Source organism: Epinephelus moara, chromosome 12 (genome assembly GCF_006386435.1).
Source record: "Epinephelus moara isolate mb chromosome 12, YSFRI_EMoa_1.0, whole genome shotgun sequence".
Lineage (NCBI taxonomy): Eukaryota > Metazoa > Chordata > Actinopteri > Perciformes > Serranidae > Epinephelus > Epinephelus moara.
Window position 1 is genome coordinate 1,293,567 of NC_065517.1, and position 17,524 is coordinate 1,311,090.

At 41.7% G+C, this 17,524-nt stretch overlaps 1 protein-coding gene across 2 annotated transcripts in view; it reads right to left on the bottom strand.

Annotated features, from left to right (window-relative positions):
• ptchd4 (patched domain containing 4) overlaps positions 1 to 17,524 on the bottom strand; it is a 349,884-nt gene that overhangs the window by 110,282 nt on the left and 222,078 nt on the right. The gene's annotated exons all lie outside the window — the stretch shown is intronic.

The following is a 17,524-nucleotide window of genomic DNA, read 5'->3' on the forward strand; positions in this document are numbered from 1 at the left end:
TGTGACAATAGTCATATGTGTATAATAACAGTAGAAGTATGACTAATGACTAATGATGGCAGCAGCAGCAGGAGGCATCTGGCAGGACCACGGCAGCAGCACAACCACACACGTCACGCTGTCCAGGCACCGCTGCGATATGAGTTAATCTGAGAGACAGTGGAGCACAAAGGCTCCGGAGAAGAAGCCGAGTTAGTGACATCCAGAATGGTCGCGGAGAAAATCCACAGAGAAGAACGGGTGTGAATTTGGACGCACTATGCGTCGTTCGGGCCCATAGGGTTAAATCTTATTTATCTGATCGATTTCAGTTTGTTCACGTTCACGATGAATCATCTTTACTAAAGTTTGTTTTGGAGTTCCACAAGGTTCTGTGCTCGGACCAATTCTATTCACTTTATATATGCGTCCCTTAGGTAACATTAGAAATCACTCTGTAAATTTCCATTGTTATGCAGATGATACACAGTTGTATTTATCGATAAAGTCAGAAGAAACAGAACAATTAACTAAACTTCAAAATTGCCTTAAAGACATAAAATCCTGGATGAGCTTCAATTTCCTGATGTTAAATTCAGACAAAACTGAAGTTATTGTTCTCGGCGCCAAACAACTCGCACTACCGTAAGAAACCTCAGAGTAGTATTTAATCAAGATTTGTCTTTTAACTCCCATTTAAAACAAACCTACGGACTGCGTTTTTTCATCTGCCTAACATTGCAAAAATTAGGCCTATCATGTCCCAAAAAGATGCAGAAAAATTGCTCCACGCTTTTGTTACCTCTAGGCTGGATTACTGTAATTCCCTATTATCAGGTAGCTCTTTGAAACTCTCCAATAATCCAGAACGAGGCAGCACCTATACTGACAGGAACTAAGAATCGCGATCACATTTCTCCTGTTTAAGCCTCTCTGCACTGGCTCCCTCTAAAATCCAGAACTGAATTTAAAATCCTTCTCCTAACTTGCAAAGCTCTAAATGGTCAGGCTCTGTCATATCTTAGAGAGCTCAGAGTGCCCTATTCTCCCACCAGAAATCTGCGCTCTGAGAATGCAGGGTTACTCGTGGTTCCTAAAGTATCCAAAAGTAGAACAAGGAGCAAGAACCTTCAGCTATCAGGCTCCTCCTCTGTTTAACAATCTTGCTGTTTCGGTCTGGGAGGCAGACACCGTCTCCACATTTAAGACTAGACTTAAGACTTTCCTTTTTTGATAAAGCTTATAGTTAGGGCTGGCTCAGGCTTGTTTTAGACCAGCCCCTAGTTGGGCTGACATAGGCCTAGTCTGCTGGGGGACCTCCTATATTCCACCTCCTATAATACACCGAGCACCTTCTCTCTCTCTCCTGTGCTAACATTCATGTCCTGTTACTGCATCTCGCTAACTCGGCTTCTTCTGAGCCTTGTTGCTCCACTGTGTGGCAGGTTACCTCGTATCACAGCTGTGCCTGGATCGCGTGACGTGGTTGTGCTGCTGCCGTGGTCCTGCCTGATGCCGCCTACTGCTAGTTATTATTAGTCATGCTTCTACTGTTATTCTACACATACGATTATTGTCACATACATATACTGTCATATATTAACATATACTTACAACATATTGTACCACAATAGCCGTACTTATTATTATAATATTATTACTTAAATTAATGTTGTTTTAAGCTACTGTCATTACTGTCTGTCCTGCATCTCTCTCTGTCTCGGTCTCTCTTTGTCTCATTTTGTCTTATGGAATACTGTAAATTTTATTATTTTGATCTGTTCTGTACGACATCTAATGCACGTCTGTCCGTCCTGGGAGAGGGATCTCTCCTCAGTTGCTCTTCCTGAGGTTTATACCATGTTTTTCCCCCCGTTAAAGTTTTTTTTCTGGGGACGGTCCAAAGGACAGAGGGATGTCGTATGCTGTAAAGCCCACTGAGGCAAATTGTGATTTGTGATATTGGGCTTTATAAATAAAATTGACTGACTGATTGATTGATTGTATTTATGTTTATTTCCTTGTGAAACAAACACACGTGGTTAGGGTTAGGCAACAAAAGCATGTGGTTAGGTCTGGAGAAAAACATCATGGTTTGGCTTAACATTCATATGGTAAGTGAACAGGGTGAAAGTAACGGTTTTTTGGACCCATCCACCCTCACTCCCATTCATCTTACAGGGACTTTCCAGCTCTAATATTAAGTCATTACTGGCAGTGTTTTTCACTGATACCATCTGGCTGCGTATACACTGACGCCGCCCAGCGGCATATCATACCACTGCGAAAGGTGCCTTTTTGCGTCAGTGTCTGAACAAGTGGTGGTATTTGATGACTTCAGAATAAGCAAGGGCTGCAAAGAGGTGACCTCCATAAACTGTACTCACACAGCAAAAAACACACATACCCTCTTGCACAGAAATGACCACAGCTGTAACCATAAAGATTAAGTTCAAACTGCTGACTCATTTGATCATCTTCACTCCATTACCATACAACAATGATGTAACTTGCTAAAGTAGACATGATGGCTAGCAGGAAGGGCTACCTGTACAGTAGCAAGCATTGTTGCATTTCAAACATCTGACAGCATAACTATGACTATGATTTGTAATAGACGGGATAAATCACTCAAACAGACCTTCCAACAGATCCGACTTAAGAAGAATTGAGACTATAGTGTTGGTACTGTGTTTTGATGAAGTTTCTAGTAAGAGAAGAACTCGTTTTATCAGTGACAAACACTTAGGAGATTTCACACCTGTCTTATCTCTCTGTGAAACTACCTCTGTCTTTGTGAAAGCTCCATGCTCAGCAGTGAGAGGAATCCCAATTAGGATGAATGACAGAGAACTGAAAAAGTGCAAGCAATGATCAAAAACAGCAGCACGCTCACTGGGGTGCTATATATATTCATACCCATGTCAAACTAAGATAGACGCTCCAGTGGCCAACATGGATAGCAGCAAAGATAGCACTCTGCACTCTCTTTGTGTTTAGTGGCTATGAAGGTGTTGCTTTCTTACAAATTTCTTTGAATCTATCAGGATAGTTGGCATGATGACTTTACGCCAAATATTAATTTTGGGGTTATATATATACATATATATATATATATATATATATATATATATATATATATATATGTATGTCATTGGCGGGGAAGCTCACTTTAAGTTTACATCATAAAATTTGTCATATTGTAGTGAGGCAGTAACTTATTAAAGGAACATTTAATTGAAGCTGTTTTTCAACCACACTCATGCCATAGAACCACAACAAAACACACCTCAAAGATTTTCACATGGGTTTAAATACCTGAACTGTGTCTACACCACCATAATGTTTAACACACTGACATTGTTACATCGGCTTCCTCCCTCCAAATTGATGCTCTTGGTTTTGAGCTTTGCACAAGCCTCTGACAAAGTGGAGCATGACACTTAGAGAGCCTGGATATGTTATTCAGTTAAATTGGGTTGGGAACCAGAGGGTCGCCTGTTCGAGTCCCCGTCCGGACCAAAATATGGAGCATGGACTGGTGGCTGGAGAGGTGCCAGTTCACCTCCTGGGCACTGCCGAGGTGCCCTTGAGCAAGGCACTGAACCCCCCAACTGCTCAGGGTGCCTCACCAAGGGCAGCCCCCTCACTCTGACATCTCTCCACTTTGTGCATGTATAGGTCCTGTTTGTGCATGTGTGTGTCTTTCGGACCTGTGTGTAATTGACAAGCAAGAGTGAAAGCATTGAATTTCCCCTCAGGGGGATTAATAAAGTAAATAAACTAACTAAACTTATATATATCATATATTATATATATATATATATATATATATATATATATATATTTTTTTTTTTTTATATATATATAAAAATGACAATTAGAACTTCAAATGTTGCCCTCTCATGGATGGCTGATAGCTCCATTCTTTTTTTTTTTTTTAGACATAATGGGGACTTAAACTTTGACTGAAGGAATGCAAAGACAAACAGGTTAATGTCAAGCTGGTGCTGGCAAGCAGGACAGAATGATTGAGGTGGAGACAGTCTACAAGGTGCTCCAAAGAGAAAACAAAGAACTGAGAGAAAAAAAGGAAAGGTTGAAAAGTTTCAGCTGCAGATTCAATATTTGCATATTATATTGAGTGTTTGGCCTCAATTAAGATGTGGAAAAAGGACGTCCTACAGAATTCATGGAATTGTTCCTTAAAGAGGTATCTTAGAATAAAAAAATCTGCCTTGCCAACCTAAAGTGGAAATTGGACATAGAGTGGGGTCTGCTACAAAATCCAGCTTAAGATCGATGATTATCAGAATGCAAAGATAATTGGCCTAAGACGCTATTTGACAAATAAGCAAAGAAAAGGAGAGTGCTGAATTTGAGGGGCATGAAAGTAAAAATCTTTCCAGATTTGATTTTTAACCAAACACCAGCGTGTATATACCGAATTTTACAAGGTGTCCCACCTGTCTTATCAGCAGCTGCTGAGTGGAATGTAATGACACCATGTCCCAACAGAAAACTAGCATCTAAATATTGCATAGCATCAGAGCTCTCTACATTGAATCAATTAAATATAGACTTTTGTTACATCATGTAAACAAACCACAAAGCTATTAACTGAGATTGGACTGGAGATGTAACTACTGAAGAGACTGGTGAGTAGCCTACTTGTTGTCTTCCTACATTTGTATTTTTAAACAGAAAACATTTCATATTGTGATATTTACTGGAAATGACACACAGATATGACGGGGTCAGTTTTTATAAAATGTGTTTTGTTGTTATGTTGCTTTGCTGTGTTTTTCTCTGTTGTATGTGCCTCACTTTAGTTATGTTCCACCCTAAATGGACTGTGACTTTAAACCCAGAGGTGGGTGGGACTGGTCAGGAACAGAACTCATCAAGCAAAGGAGAGACACCTGGGAGTTAATCAAGAACTGAGGGACACCTGTGAAGGGATATAGGAGAGAAGGAGCGCTGAGCAGAAGAGGCAGCCATGGAGGACAGGAGAGCAGCATTTGGACGGGAAGAGAGCAGAAACACTGTGCAGCTGTAACCAACACGGTGGAGGAACCGCACGCTTCAGGGACTAGAAGCGTGGTAGTCATCGTCTGTTGGCCTGACGATTCCAGCCTGGGTAGACGGCAGGACGCTGCTGTTCTCCTGTTGTATTTATTTGAGGACACAAATTAGTCCCTTTATGTTGTTATTTTATCTGACTGTTGCCTATGGTATTATTTTATCGGACTGTTGCCTCAGTCAATAGTGACATTTTAATTATTATTAGCTGCTATTTTTTCATGACTAGGCTAGGTTTTAGAGTCCCATTATAGCTGGAGTGTATAATCCACAGGCTACCCATAATCACCCCTTTAGTGTGAATTGCAGTAATAATAAATTTTATTTGTAGGCGCCTTTCATGACACTCAAGGTGACCTTGGAGGCAAAGACAGAAAAAAAGACAACAGATTCAAAAGTCAACGAAGTAAGGAACAAAGTAACATAAAATAAACAAATATATAATAAAGTAAAATAACATAACAACAAATAAATATTCAGCAAAACAAGTTTACAGTGAATAAAATTCTGTGTAAATAGTGTGTGTGTGTGTGTGTGTGTGTGCGTGGTTATGTATGTGTGGTTATGTGTGTGTGTGTGTGTGTGTGTGTGTGTGTGTGTGTGTGTGTGTGTGTGGCTAGATGGATGGGAGTCAAATTGAATAGGCAAGTTGAAAGAGGTGAGTTTTGAGGTGGTATTTGAAAGTCAGAAGAGAGTTGTGTATGTGCAGTTGGTATGACAGGGTCACAGACTATTTTCTGCAAAAGGAGTGGAGGGCAGAATTCATATAATAAATGTGTGTTTCAGTAATATTTGAGAATGTTCAGAGAATGTTGCTATATAGCACTGTTACCTGGACCAGTGTTACGGTGCTGCTCCTTTCAGGGAAACTTATTTTGAGAGAAAATCAGTTCTGGTGGTGTAGACACAGTTCAGGTGTTTAAACCCATCTGAAAATTTTTGAGGTGTGTTTTGCTGTGGTTCTATGGCATGAGTGTGGTTGAAAAACAGCTTCAATTAAAGGTCATATGTATAGCTTTTTCATCAAAATGAATATTTAACAAAAAAAAATACATCCATAGAACGTCTAGAAAGGTGTAGAATTAAAGTCTATATTTTCCTGAAAAAAAAAAAATTACAGTAGAGAAATAATTGTTTTAGAAATTTTGATGGGTCCAAAATATGTCAATATTTTGATTTGGTTACGTTTGTTATGGGGGAGGGACTCAGGGTTGTCAGATTGTAATAGCTGCAGAGGTATGGCGTCATCCCAGCGCTATCCGTCGCAAATTCTAGCCGACCAACGGAGAAGCAAAACCAGAATCAACATCGGTTCAGCTTTTGATCGTTGGTGTCAGCTGAAGGCAGAAAAAGGGCTAAAAAGCCATGCAGAGGTTGCTGCTTTCCTTCTGGACAGGTAAGCTAATGTTTGCTAACTAACGCAGCCGGGTTGTAAAAAGATATATCTGCTGAATATATCTAATATCTAGTAAAGCCGAACTAGTAATTACACTACATCTAGATGAAATGTGTTAAGAAAAAGCGAGGATGATGGTTAATTTCAGATATTTTAGCAAATTCTCTAGAAACAGTGTTTTTGGGACTGTGATTGTTCCGGTTGTAAATATGTCAAATAGTGTCAGAAAGTAAATCTACTGAATATATCAAATATCTAGTAAAGCCGAAGTAATAATTACACTGCACCTAGATGAACTATGTTAAGAAAAAGTTAAAATGTCGGCTAATTCCAGATATTTTACCTAATACTGAATATATCAAATATCTAGTACAGCTGAACTATTATGTTGTTGTTATTATTATTATTATTATTATTATTATTATAATTATAATTATTATTATTATTATTATTATTATTATTATTAGTATTATTATTGGTGGGAAATTATAATAGGAATACATTTGCCGTTTTAATATCAAGAACACTGTCGTGGTTTTGTGTACAGGACGCTGTTGAATCAGGGAATCTGTGTGTCCACCACGACAAAGGATCCTAATTGACTAATTATGTTAGCATTAGTGACGAGTAGAGCTAAAAATGCTTCACGGAGATTGTTACAGTGTGTTACAGGGCGCACAAGAGAGGATTCATGATTTATTAATATTATTTTTTAATTACTATACCACAAAAGATTCTTCACTTGACATTGCTGTCCCAGTGTCTGTCGTTTATGAATCTGGCAACCTGTAGAATTGAAGAGTGGAGTGAGAGCGGGCGAGTGTGACCTACTAACCGGGAAGTATCAATCTATCAATCTATCTATATCTATCACCTTTAAATGTTCCTTTTATAAGTTACTGCCTCGCTACAATATGACAAATTTGATAATGTAAACTTAAAGTGAGCTTCCCCCGTTTGAAAGACCAGCAGCCGCCACTGCTCTAGACCCCCGTAGTGGTAAGGCAAGCTGGCAGGACAGTGAGGTGGATGGAAGAGGAAAACCTGAGAATGTGGGTGGGGGTGTGGATGTGCCAGAGTTTGGAGAGGTACAGAGGAGCTTGATTGTGGATGGCCTTAAAGGTTAAAGTCAATGTGGTATTTAAGTAGGAGCCAGTGAAGCTGCTGAAGGACAGGAGTGATGTGGCTGATGAAAGAGATTCTGGTGATAATGCAGGCAGCAGAGTTCTGGACGAGCTTGTGGAGGGACTTGAGGGGGAGACCAAAAAGGAGCGAGTTACATTAATCTATATGGGATGTAACCAGGGTGTGGACAAGAATGTCAGTACTGTGCGGTGTGAGGGATGGGCAAAGGCAGTTAATATTGTGTAAATGGAAGTTGGCAGACCGAGTGACATTATTAATGTGAGCTTGGAATGAGTGCTGTCAAGGATGACACCAAGACTCCTAACAAGAAGGGAGGGGGAAACTGAGGAGTAACTCAGTTTTATCACTGTTTAATTTGAGGAAGTTGCAGGAGAATCAGGATTTCATTTCCTGGAGGCAGTCGGAGAAGGAGGAGGGCGGGAGGGTGGAGGTAGGTTTGGTGGACAGATAGAGCTGGGTGTCATCCGCATAGCAATGGGGACAGGAATGTATGATAGCAGTTATCAGGGAGATCAGAGAGGGTAAGCAGGCTTTGTCAAGGATAGTGGGAAGAGGGTCTAACTGACAGGTTGTTGGCTTGGATTTCCTGATGAGGTCAGATGTTTCAGCAGCAGTGGGAAGACTGAAACTTGTAAGCGAGCAGGTGGGAGGGGTTAAAAGAACTGGAAAGATCCGGTGAGCTGGACACCTGGAGATGTTATTTTGTCTTCTACGGAAGCCATGCATGTGCAATACTGCCCCCTCCCCTCCTCTCCTCTATTCACTCAACAAGCCAGTCAAGTAGGTGAACTCCGAATAATGCCAGGAGCAGGTGATCGCAGAAGATTTCAAAAACAGTGTGCGGAAAATGGAAGAGGGAGAACGAGAGAGGTTGGTCTGTGTGTGTGTGTGTGTGTGTGTGTGTGTGTGTGCGCGCGCGCATCGGGGCCAAACTCCACCGTGCGTGATACAGAAAGCAGAGGAGAATTGTAAATGCGCGACCATATAGAGACAGAAATGACATGCTGTCACGTAAAGAGTAAGTCATCACGTGCGCCGCATAATCGTTTGCATAACTGTGATTTTAATTTTGACCAAAATAATCGTGATTATGACTTTTTCCATAATCAAGCAGCCCTAGGTTTATTGTACATCTCTTTGTGAATGGTAAGAGGTTTTTTTTGCAGTCATTTCAAGCAATGACTTTGTCTCTTGAGTTGGCGTAGTTCAGGTGTAAACCATGGGGCAGAGTAAGAGAATAAACAGTCTGTGTTTTTAAAGGAGCTAGGGCATCCAGGAGATTATGAAGGGCATCATTGTAATAAGAGACCAGTTCATTGGGGGTGGATAAACAGTCTATGCCGGGGAGACAGTCAATACCCCTGGAGAGAGTGTTGGGGTTAATAGCCTTAATGTTACAAAGTGAGATGACGTGGTAGATTTGCTTTGGATAAAGTTAGGTTGACATTAAAAGATATTAACCTGTGGTCAGAAATGGGGAAATTAGCAGCAGTACAGTCAGGGGAAGTGACACCAGAGCAGCATATCAAGTCCAGCACATGTCCTTTGAAGTGAGTTGTAAAATGATATCTTGTTGCAAACCAAGGCTATCCAGGCAAGATGTAATCTCCTTAGTAAAAGTATTGGTGATGTTATCCATATGTATATTAAAATCACCCAACAGTATTATGTTAGGGAAGAGTGAACAAAGATGGGTTAGATAAGCAGCAAATTCATTTATGAAATCATTATTGGGCTTGAGTGGATAATAGACCATGTCAACTATGATAGGAGTAGGGCCATTTAGTTGTAAGGTTATGGATTTAAATGAGATGTAAACAGGCAGTCACACGCAAGCCTTTCCAATTCTCAAGATAGATTATCGCGAGACCTCCCTTTCTGCCAGAAGCACGGGATTGGGAGATGTAAACAAACCCATGTGGCGTAAATTCATTCAGTTGTGAAAAATCATCAGGTTTTAGATTTTGCTGTGGAGTAAGCCCTCTTGACTTTCACAACTCTCTTTGGTACAGTCTGCAGTGGACACGTGCAGCGGCACTTCTGTCTTCTGCTTGGAAGTGGAGAATAAACAGCTGAGTTTTGTTTACATGCTACGCTGTCAGTCAGTGTGCGGGCTGGAGATTGGTGGAGCGGGGGGGGGGGGGGTCCCCGCTAGGTACTGTAAACGGGTATGTGTGTATGAAGTGTGTGGAGTCAGAGTTTGGGACGGAGTCTTTTACCCCCTGGAGTGTTACCGGAGTTTTTGGAGTGCTCAAATAAACAGGCCTTCTTCCCGAATGCTACTCTGGTCTCCTGCTTGTGAGGGATTCATTACAATATCGTAACATGGTTTAGATTTCTAAATAAATATTCACCTCGTCGCTAGATAGACCTACTCCTGAAAAACTCGTGTCTGCGCAAGGCTTTTTGTCCCTACGAGGCCACCGTCATTTACCCGACAGGAGGGGTGAGCGAGTGAGCCCTGCAATCTAGAATTTGACCACTGATGTCACTGTTTTCAACCCATTTTACACACTGGCCCTTTAAAATAAATCAGCCAACATGCTTTTTCTTATTTTGCACAATAAATGACTATCAAATACACTGAAAAGCATTCTATTTCATTTCTCCACCTGCTGGTGGGCCATCACGATAAGAGTATGCATGCATAATCTACTGTTCCACTACAGAAGAGACTTGATGATCACTAAAATTAGGTGGGGAAAAAAGTGGATATATCAATATTGGTATCAGTTATCAGCCAATTAAGTTATAAATCGGCATATCGTCGGAAAGAAATGTTGGATATTTTTGATCCATCATTAGCGCAGTTAGCTTTTTTACTATATTACATGAATGCCACTGTCACAGTCACTGCCACTGCGCACACTTGTTAAAACTTTAAAACTTTATAAATATATATATATATATATATATATACACACACACATACACATGTATTTGAAATTGACCATCAAATATTTGTATTGAACAGCAAAATCTGATTTGACTGACATAATTTTGATATAGCTACTGCAAACTTTCATCCAGTGAGCAAATAAATGAAATACAGAAAAGCCTGGTCAGATGCAGGAGAGAGAGGAGCACGTGGCTGGAAGTATGATTGCTGCTCAATGCTAATCAGATTAGGAGGAAACAGACAATTGTCTGAATGCTGATAGATGCAAAACTGAATGTCCAAACTTTAACTTGGGCCTCTGTAACTGTTAGCAAATATGAATGGATGATGAAAATAGAGCAGGAGTGAGGTAACAGAGACATAGACTGTATTCCGGATTACTGCAGTGTTACAAAACTTAACCAGTATCACTGTGATGCCCCCAAACAATGGCACACACACACACACACACACACACACACACACACACACACACACACACACAGTGCGACTGTGAGTGTGCTGGGAAGACCAAATTCTTATCTGCTGTTGCCCTCGCCATCCTCACCCACACATAGCTTTTTCACCTCCCCTTTTCCTCTATATATGAGACTGCAGGTGGTGTAACAAGCTTTCTGGCAGCTGCAGTGAAGGCCTACAGCACTTGGTCCTCAAGATCTATGAACAGCTGAGTGCACTGACTGGGGATTGTGTTTAGATAATAACAGCCTGTTATCAGCAATGTCAACCTGCAAGAACCATCAAAATGCACTTTACAAGCTGCATGGTTTAACTGTTTTCCATGTGTAGTTGCTACTGAGGACAATGAGAACATGTCCTCAGTATTTTCTCTGGAAATGTCCGGGTTTAGCATCTGTTCATTACTTGAATGACCACCTTGCAGTCGTATGCCTCCAACCACCAGTCAGGTTGGATTTACAGTTTATATCCATGTCTGTGAAAACATGGATGCCTCACACACACCTTCCCCCTAGCAGCAAAGAAGATCTATACAATCAGCACAGTTTCAAGATTAGTGTCACCAATCGAGTGTCTGACCTGAAGTCCCCTCCTCTGATCCCGAGATATGTCATTGAGTAATGACCAGAAAGTGTTTGTTGAGATTTTTTCAAAGTATTATGATGTCACAGTGAAGTTGACCTTTGACCTTTTAGATTTAAAATGTCATCATGTCATAATGTCATAATTAGTGTATGATATCTTGCGGTAACATGCATTTGTGGGATGAGCAGCAGGGCTGAGTATGTGGGTTGCGCCCATGAAAAATTTGCCAAATCTTCTCTGCCAATGCCAAACAGCTTTTTTTTTTGCTGTTGACTCTTGTTTGGTGTTGTTTGGTGAATTGGATGATTGAAGTCTGAATAAATAAGACATATTGGCAATTTAGCAATTTAACAAACAGGAGCCTCAGTAGCATGTGGAAGAACCATACACAGCCACAACATCCTGGCACCTCCTCCTCATACTGGTCACCAGCCTGGTCACACACTGCTGTGGGATGGCATCCCATCCTTCAACCAGCATTTGTCACAAGTCAGCCAATGTGGTTGTGTTGGTCACTCTGGCACGAACAGCACGCCCAAGCTGATCCCACAAGTGTTCAATGGGGTTGAGGTCAGGACTGCTGGCAGACCATTCTATCCTTTCCAATCCCAAATTCTGGGGGTAGTCTCTGATAAACCCTGCTCTGTGGAGGCAAGTGTTGTCATCTTGGAGGATAGAGTTCTGTCCCAGACCGTGGAGATGTGCAGGGGCGTAGCCATCATTTCAGAAGTGACGGGGACAAATTGTTCAGAGGTCTATTGAGTGATTTATCATCCTCTCGCATTCAATTGCACCTCTCCTTAGTGGCTAAAGAACCACATAACCACAAACAGCCACAGTACAACACCAGGGGGCCAACTTTAGTTCTTTAAAATTATATAGCTACTATCAAAATCTAAAGTTTTAGCTGCCAAACTCTGGTTGAGTTGACACAGAATGACCCTCAAGCATCTACAGGGTAAGCAGCCAGATAATTAAGTGCCAAATACCTGCCCGGTTTCTCCCTGTCCCTCTTCTATCTATTGCAATAATATAGATAATAAATCTGCAAAGCAAAATTTATAAATAGAATTGAGAATAGTAGTGGTGACATAGCTGTGGAAATTAATTCGCAAAGTCACTTTTATGCTATAGATATTTTTTCTCAGCCAGTCATATTCTCTTCTCACCTGTGAAGACCCTGCATGATCATACTTGCTGGCCTCAGGTCCACTGTCTCCTCCCTGACCCTACTCTTTCTATTGTAGCAATAAAGTTTAAAAAAAAATATGGAAAGCAAAATTTTGAAATAGAATTAGGAATAGTAGTAGTGAAATTGCTGTAGAAATTAATCGCAAAGTCACTTTTATGCTTTAGATATTTTCTCAGCCAGTTATAATCTCTCCTCACCTGTGAAGACCCTGCATGATCATCCTTGCTGGCCTCACTGTCTCCTTCCTGACCCTGCTCTTTTTATTGTAGCAATAAAGATTAAAAAAATATGTGCAAAGCAATAGTGAGCACAAGTTCTGAGCAGAAATTAAGGAGGAGTGGGTTTATTCCTGGCATGAAACTAGCTAGCAAGCGATTTAACATAGGTAACAATAACATAGGTATTCTTGTTAACTAGTTTAACTTGATATATTGGCTTCTATTAATTAGTCATCATTTAGCTAACATTATCTACATGCAACAGCGTTACTCAACTTACACGGTTTGTTTGGAAGAAACTGTGCAAGGTTTTTTTGCTTCTTGCTGGCTGGTTTGCTTAACATAGTAAACACACAGTGGCACTGCCCAGCAGCACATGTCTCCTCTGTGCGATTGATTCAGATCACAACATGACAGCATGTGTATACCGCCTGGCGCCGTCTACTCATGGTGCGTTTACAGACGGCTCAGAAAAACACAATACCACATGTTAAAAATGAATTGAACGGTTGTAACGGCTGTTAAAAGCGCGGGGGACAGAGGGCACAGATACGGAAAGTGCAGAGGACATGTCCCACGCGTCTGCTACGCCCATGGGGATATGGGATTGCCACTGGTTGCAGAATTTCATCTTGATATCTCTGCATTGAGATTGCCTCCAATGATAACAAGTCTTATTTTTCCAGTGAGGGAGATGCGGCCCCACACCATCACACTGCCTCCACCAAAAGATGTAACTCTATCGGTGCAGCAATCAACAAAGCATTCGCTGCTTCTTCTCCACACTTTGACCCTACGATCCAACTGCCGTATGCAGAATCTGGATTTGTCGCTGAACATAACGTTCCTCCACATGTTCAGGTTCCAGTGTGCAAATGGGCCTAACAGTGAAGGGCAGTCATGGCAGGCCTCCTGGCAGCCCTATGAGACTGGAGATTGGCTGTGTGCAGTCTGTTCCGGATTGTCTGGGCAGAGAGCCGTCGGCCATATCATCCTGCAAACCTTGACTGCAAATCTGTAGAAGACTGCCTACGGATCCTAAGTGCTGACAGGATGAGGAAACGGTCTTGGGGTGCTGTCTTCTTGGGACGCCCACTTCGTGGCCTGTCTTTGACATCCCCATTAAATGGAACTTGACATTCAGTTTGCAGATGGTACTAGGGCTTATTCCAAATAATGCTGCAACTTGGTTTTGTGGAACACCAGCTTGAAGTTGCCCGTGCGATAGGGGCTCAAGATCAGTCAAACGTGGCATGCTGATTCTTGGAGCAGACACCAACTGACCACTGTAGCAGGGCCCATGCTCACAGGTGCTGACAATCAGGTGCCCGATTGCCAGGGGTAACAGAAGCTCAGTACAAGAGTCAATAGCAGCAGCAGCAAAAAAAAAAAAAACTGTTTTGGCAAATTTTTCATGGGCGCAACCCACATACTCAGCTCTGCTGCTCATCCCACAAATGTATGCTCCTTACTAATGTGGCACCATTAAAAAGGGAAATAAACAAGCTTTCCAACAGTATAAGATTTCTTGCCAAGAAGCATTGTTACAACAAAGAAATTATCTACCAAACACAAATTTCCTTACTTTTTGTGCTTAGTTTATATGAACATGATGGCAGTGCTAGTTGAACATTTCCAAGGCAGCAAGTAAAACGGTCTCGAGAGCTGTCTATCAGCCGCTTGCGGTCTCTGGCCTCGCAGACTTTACGTCATGACAGTAAATATGTCACACTACGTATAACTGAAGTCCGAGAAAGCTCAGTTTTGCAAGTCCAAACAGTGGATATTTGGATTCAGCCTCCGACTTGACCGCAGCTAGTTGTCATCACCTCTTGCTGCAGCCACCTGATTTCACACATGAGCGAGTAGTTGTAAAAAATACTCGCACTGACTCCAAAAATGGTCGCAAAATGGAACCTGCCATGGCTAGAGACATTATGGGCCCTATTTAGATGGTCTAAAGCGGACAGCGGAGGGCGCATAATCCATGTCGCAAGTGTCATTGCTATTTAGATGCAGGCGCAGTTGTCATTTTCACGCCCTGCGCCCTCGTCGTCTAACTAGCAAATGAACTTGTGCTTCTCTGGGTGTGTTGGTCTAAAAATGAGGAGTGGTCAGGCACAGTCATGGCGCGCTGCTAGTTAGATGATGTAAAAAGCAAATGCACCAGTGACCAACAAAAACCTGGTCTAAAGTCAACGGCGCAGTATTTCGCTGTTAAACAAGTTAGTAATATGCGTTTCTAGGCGGGTGCACAACACGCGTGCACTCTGCTCAGACACACACGGAGCAGCCACACATATGCAAAAGTTAAATAAAAATATGATTACAATGTGAAAGGTTATTATTGTTAAAATATTTATCAGAAACATGTCTTAATGGTCAGTCATTAATCAGAATGATCTAATCGCAGTAATAATGATCATCATAATTTGTAATAATGACAATGAGATTGTGAAATTATCTGACCAATCACGGCAACACACGTAGGTATTTAAACACACCTGTCAGGTTGAGGGTGTCTGTCAATATGGAAACTGACGTCAAGAGAGAGAGAGAGAGAGAGAGAAAGAAAGAAAGAAAGAAAGAAAGAAAGAAAGAAAGAAAGAAAGAGAAAAACTTTCGTGCATCACAATTTAAGTGGAACAGAACATTTCTTGTTGAACCCCTCAGTTAGATACTGGTAAATGTGCTCATACATTCTCGATTTGCACAGTGAAATGGAGTACATCCTAGCACAGAGGATCCAGAGACGGCGGAGGCAGCAGGTCTACAGGCTGAGGACCACATACCTCAACATCACGGAGGTGGAATGTCACAGAAAACTCCGTCTCTCTCGCCAGGCTGTGACGGAAATATGCCATCTCCTGTCAGCTGATCTGGAGATGCATGCCAACTCTCCCTATACCCTCCCTGTTGCTGTAAAAGTCACTGCTGCGCTATATTTCTTTGTAAGTGGGTCATTTCAGCATCCGCACAGTTCAATTGGAGGCATATCCCAACCTGCCACAAGTTTGGCCATACATGCAGTCACATCAGGCCTAGTCCAACATGCCAGTGAATTTATTCAGTTCCCCATGACACCTGACAACCAAAATCGAGTTAAACAGGAGTTCTGGGTGAGGTTTGGGTTCCCTGGGGTCCTGGGTGCAATTGATTGCACCCATGTGCAACTATGGGCCCCTACACAGAATGCTGTGATTTACATCAACCATAAGGGAATTCCATAAATGTCCAGGTGATCTGCGACGCAGCCTGTAAAGTTATACATGTATTCGCTAATTATCCTGGGTCAAGCCATGACTCCTTCATACTAGCCAACTCTATCATTTCTGCAGTCTTCCAGGGGGATCCCCCCCCTGAAGGGGTGGCTGTTAGGGGACAACGGCTATCCATTAAAGACATGGCTGATTACACCGTATATCATGCCTACAACACTGCGTGCATTGTCGTTCAACCGAAAACCCACAAAAGCACGCAGTGTAATAGAACGAACGTTTGGAATGCTAAAAATGTGCTTCAGATGTTTGGATAAGTCAGGTGGTACATTACAATACAGCCCTCAGAAGGTCGGAGCATTCTTCGTGGCATGTTGTGTGTTGCATAACATTGCCATATGCCATGGATGTCTCTTGGATCAAAATGAGGACATGAGGCCGTTGCCAATTAACCCAAATACGCGAGCAGCGGCACGGGCGAGGAGAGATCAGCTGGCAGAAGAGCTGCGTCATCTGCAGCCTGGTAAGCAAACTGATTTTTTTGATTGAAAACCAAAGCCCACACATTGCATTTATTTTAATATGTTATATTAGGCTACATTATATACTAGGCTACATTATATTATATTATTATATTGTTATCTGAGTGTAGAGAGGACACACATGCAAATAAGAGGCAGAACACAGCTCTAGGAAACGTGAAAACAATTAACAAACGTGGGTGGGGGAGAAAACGCTGAACAAGTCCTAGCTGCAGGATCAGCACCTTGGGGAGCTCCGCGGCAGTCCTGACAGCTGTGCTCTGTTATATGATGAAAACAGGTTTGAATAATATTCCACAGATATTTAGTAAGATCTTTCTTGTATTAGTGATCAGGTTTCCATACTTTAAGTAGTCTAATTATCGCCATGCTGATTTTACCTGTTACGCTATGACTGAACACAACCATTTTAAAGAAATGTTCAGTTTCTTTTCTTCAGACAAAAGAGTTAAGGAGATGTTTCTTTACCTGCCTGACAGTTTCGACTGAGCCTTCAGTCTTCCTCAGAAGCGTCATCCAACGTGCTGCTGATGCTTCTGAGGGAGACTGAAGGCTCAGTCGAAACTGTCAAGCAGGTAAAAAAACATCTCCTTAAGACCTTTGTCTGAAGAAAAGAAACTGAACATATCTAAAATAAGAAGACAAAATGAACATAATCAATCTCATTTCAAAGAAAGTAAAGATGACGGAAAATAAAGCTTTAATATACACACCAGAGATGGGACCAAGTCACACATGTGCAAGTCTCAAGTAAGTCTCAAGTCTTAACCTTCAAGTCTCAAGTAAGTCCCAAGTCATTTTTTCTTGG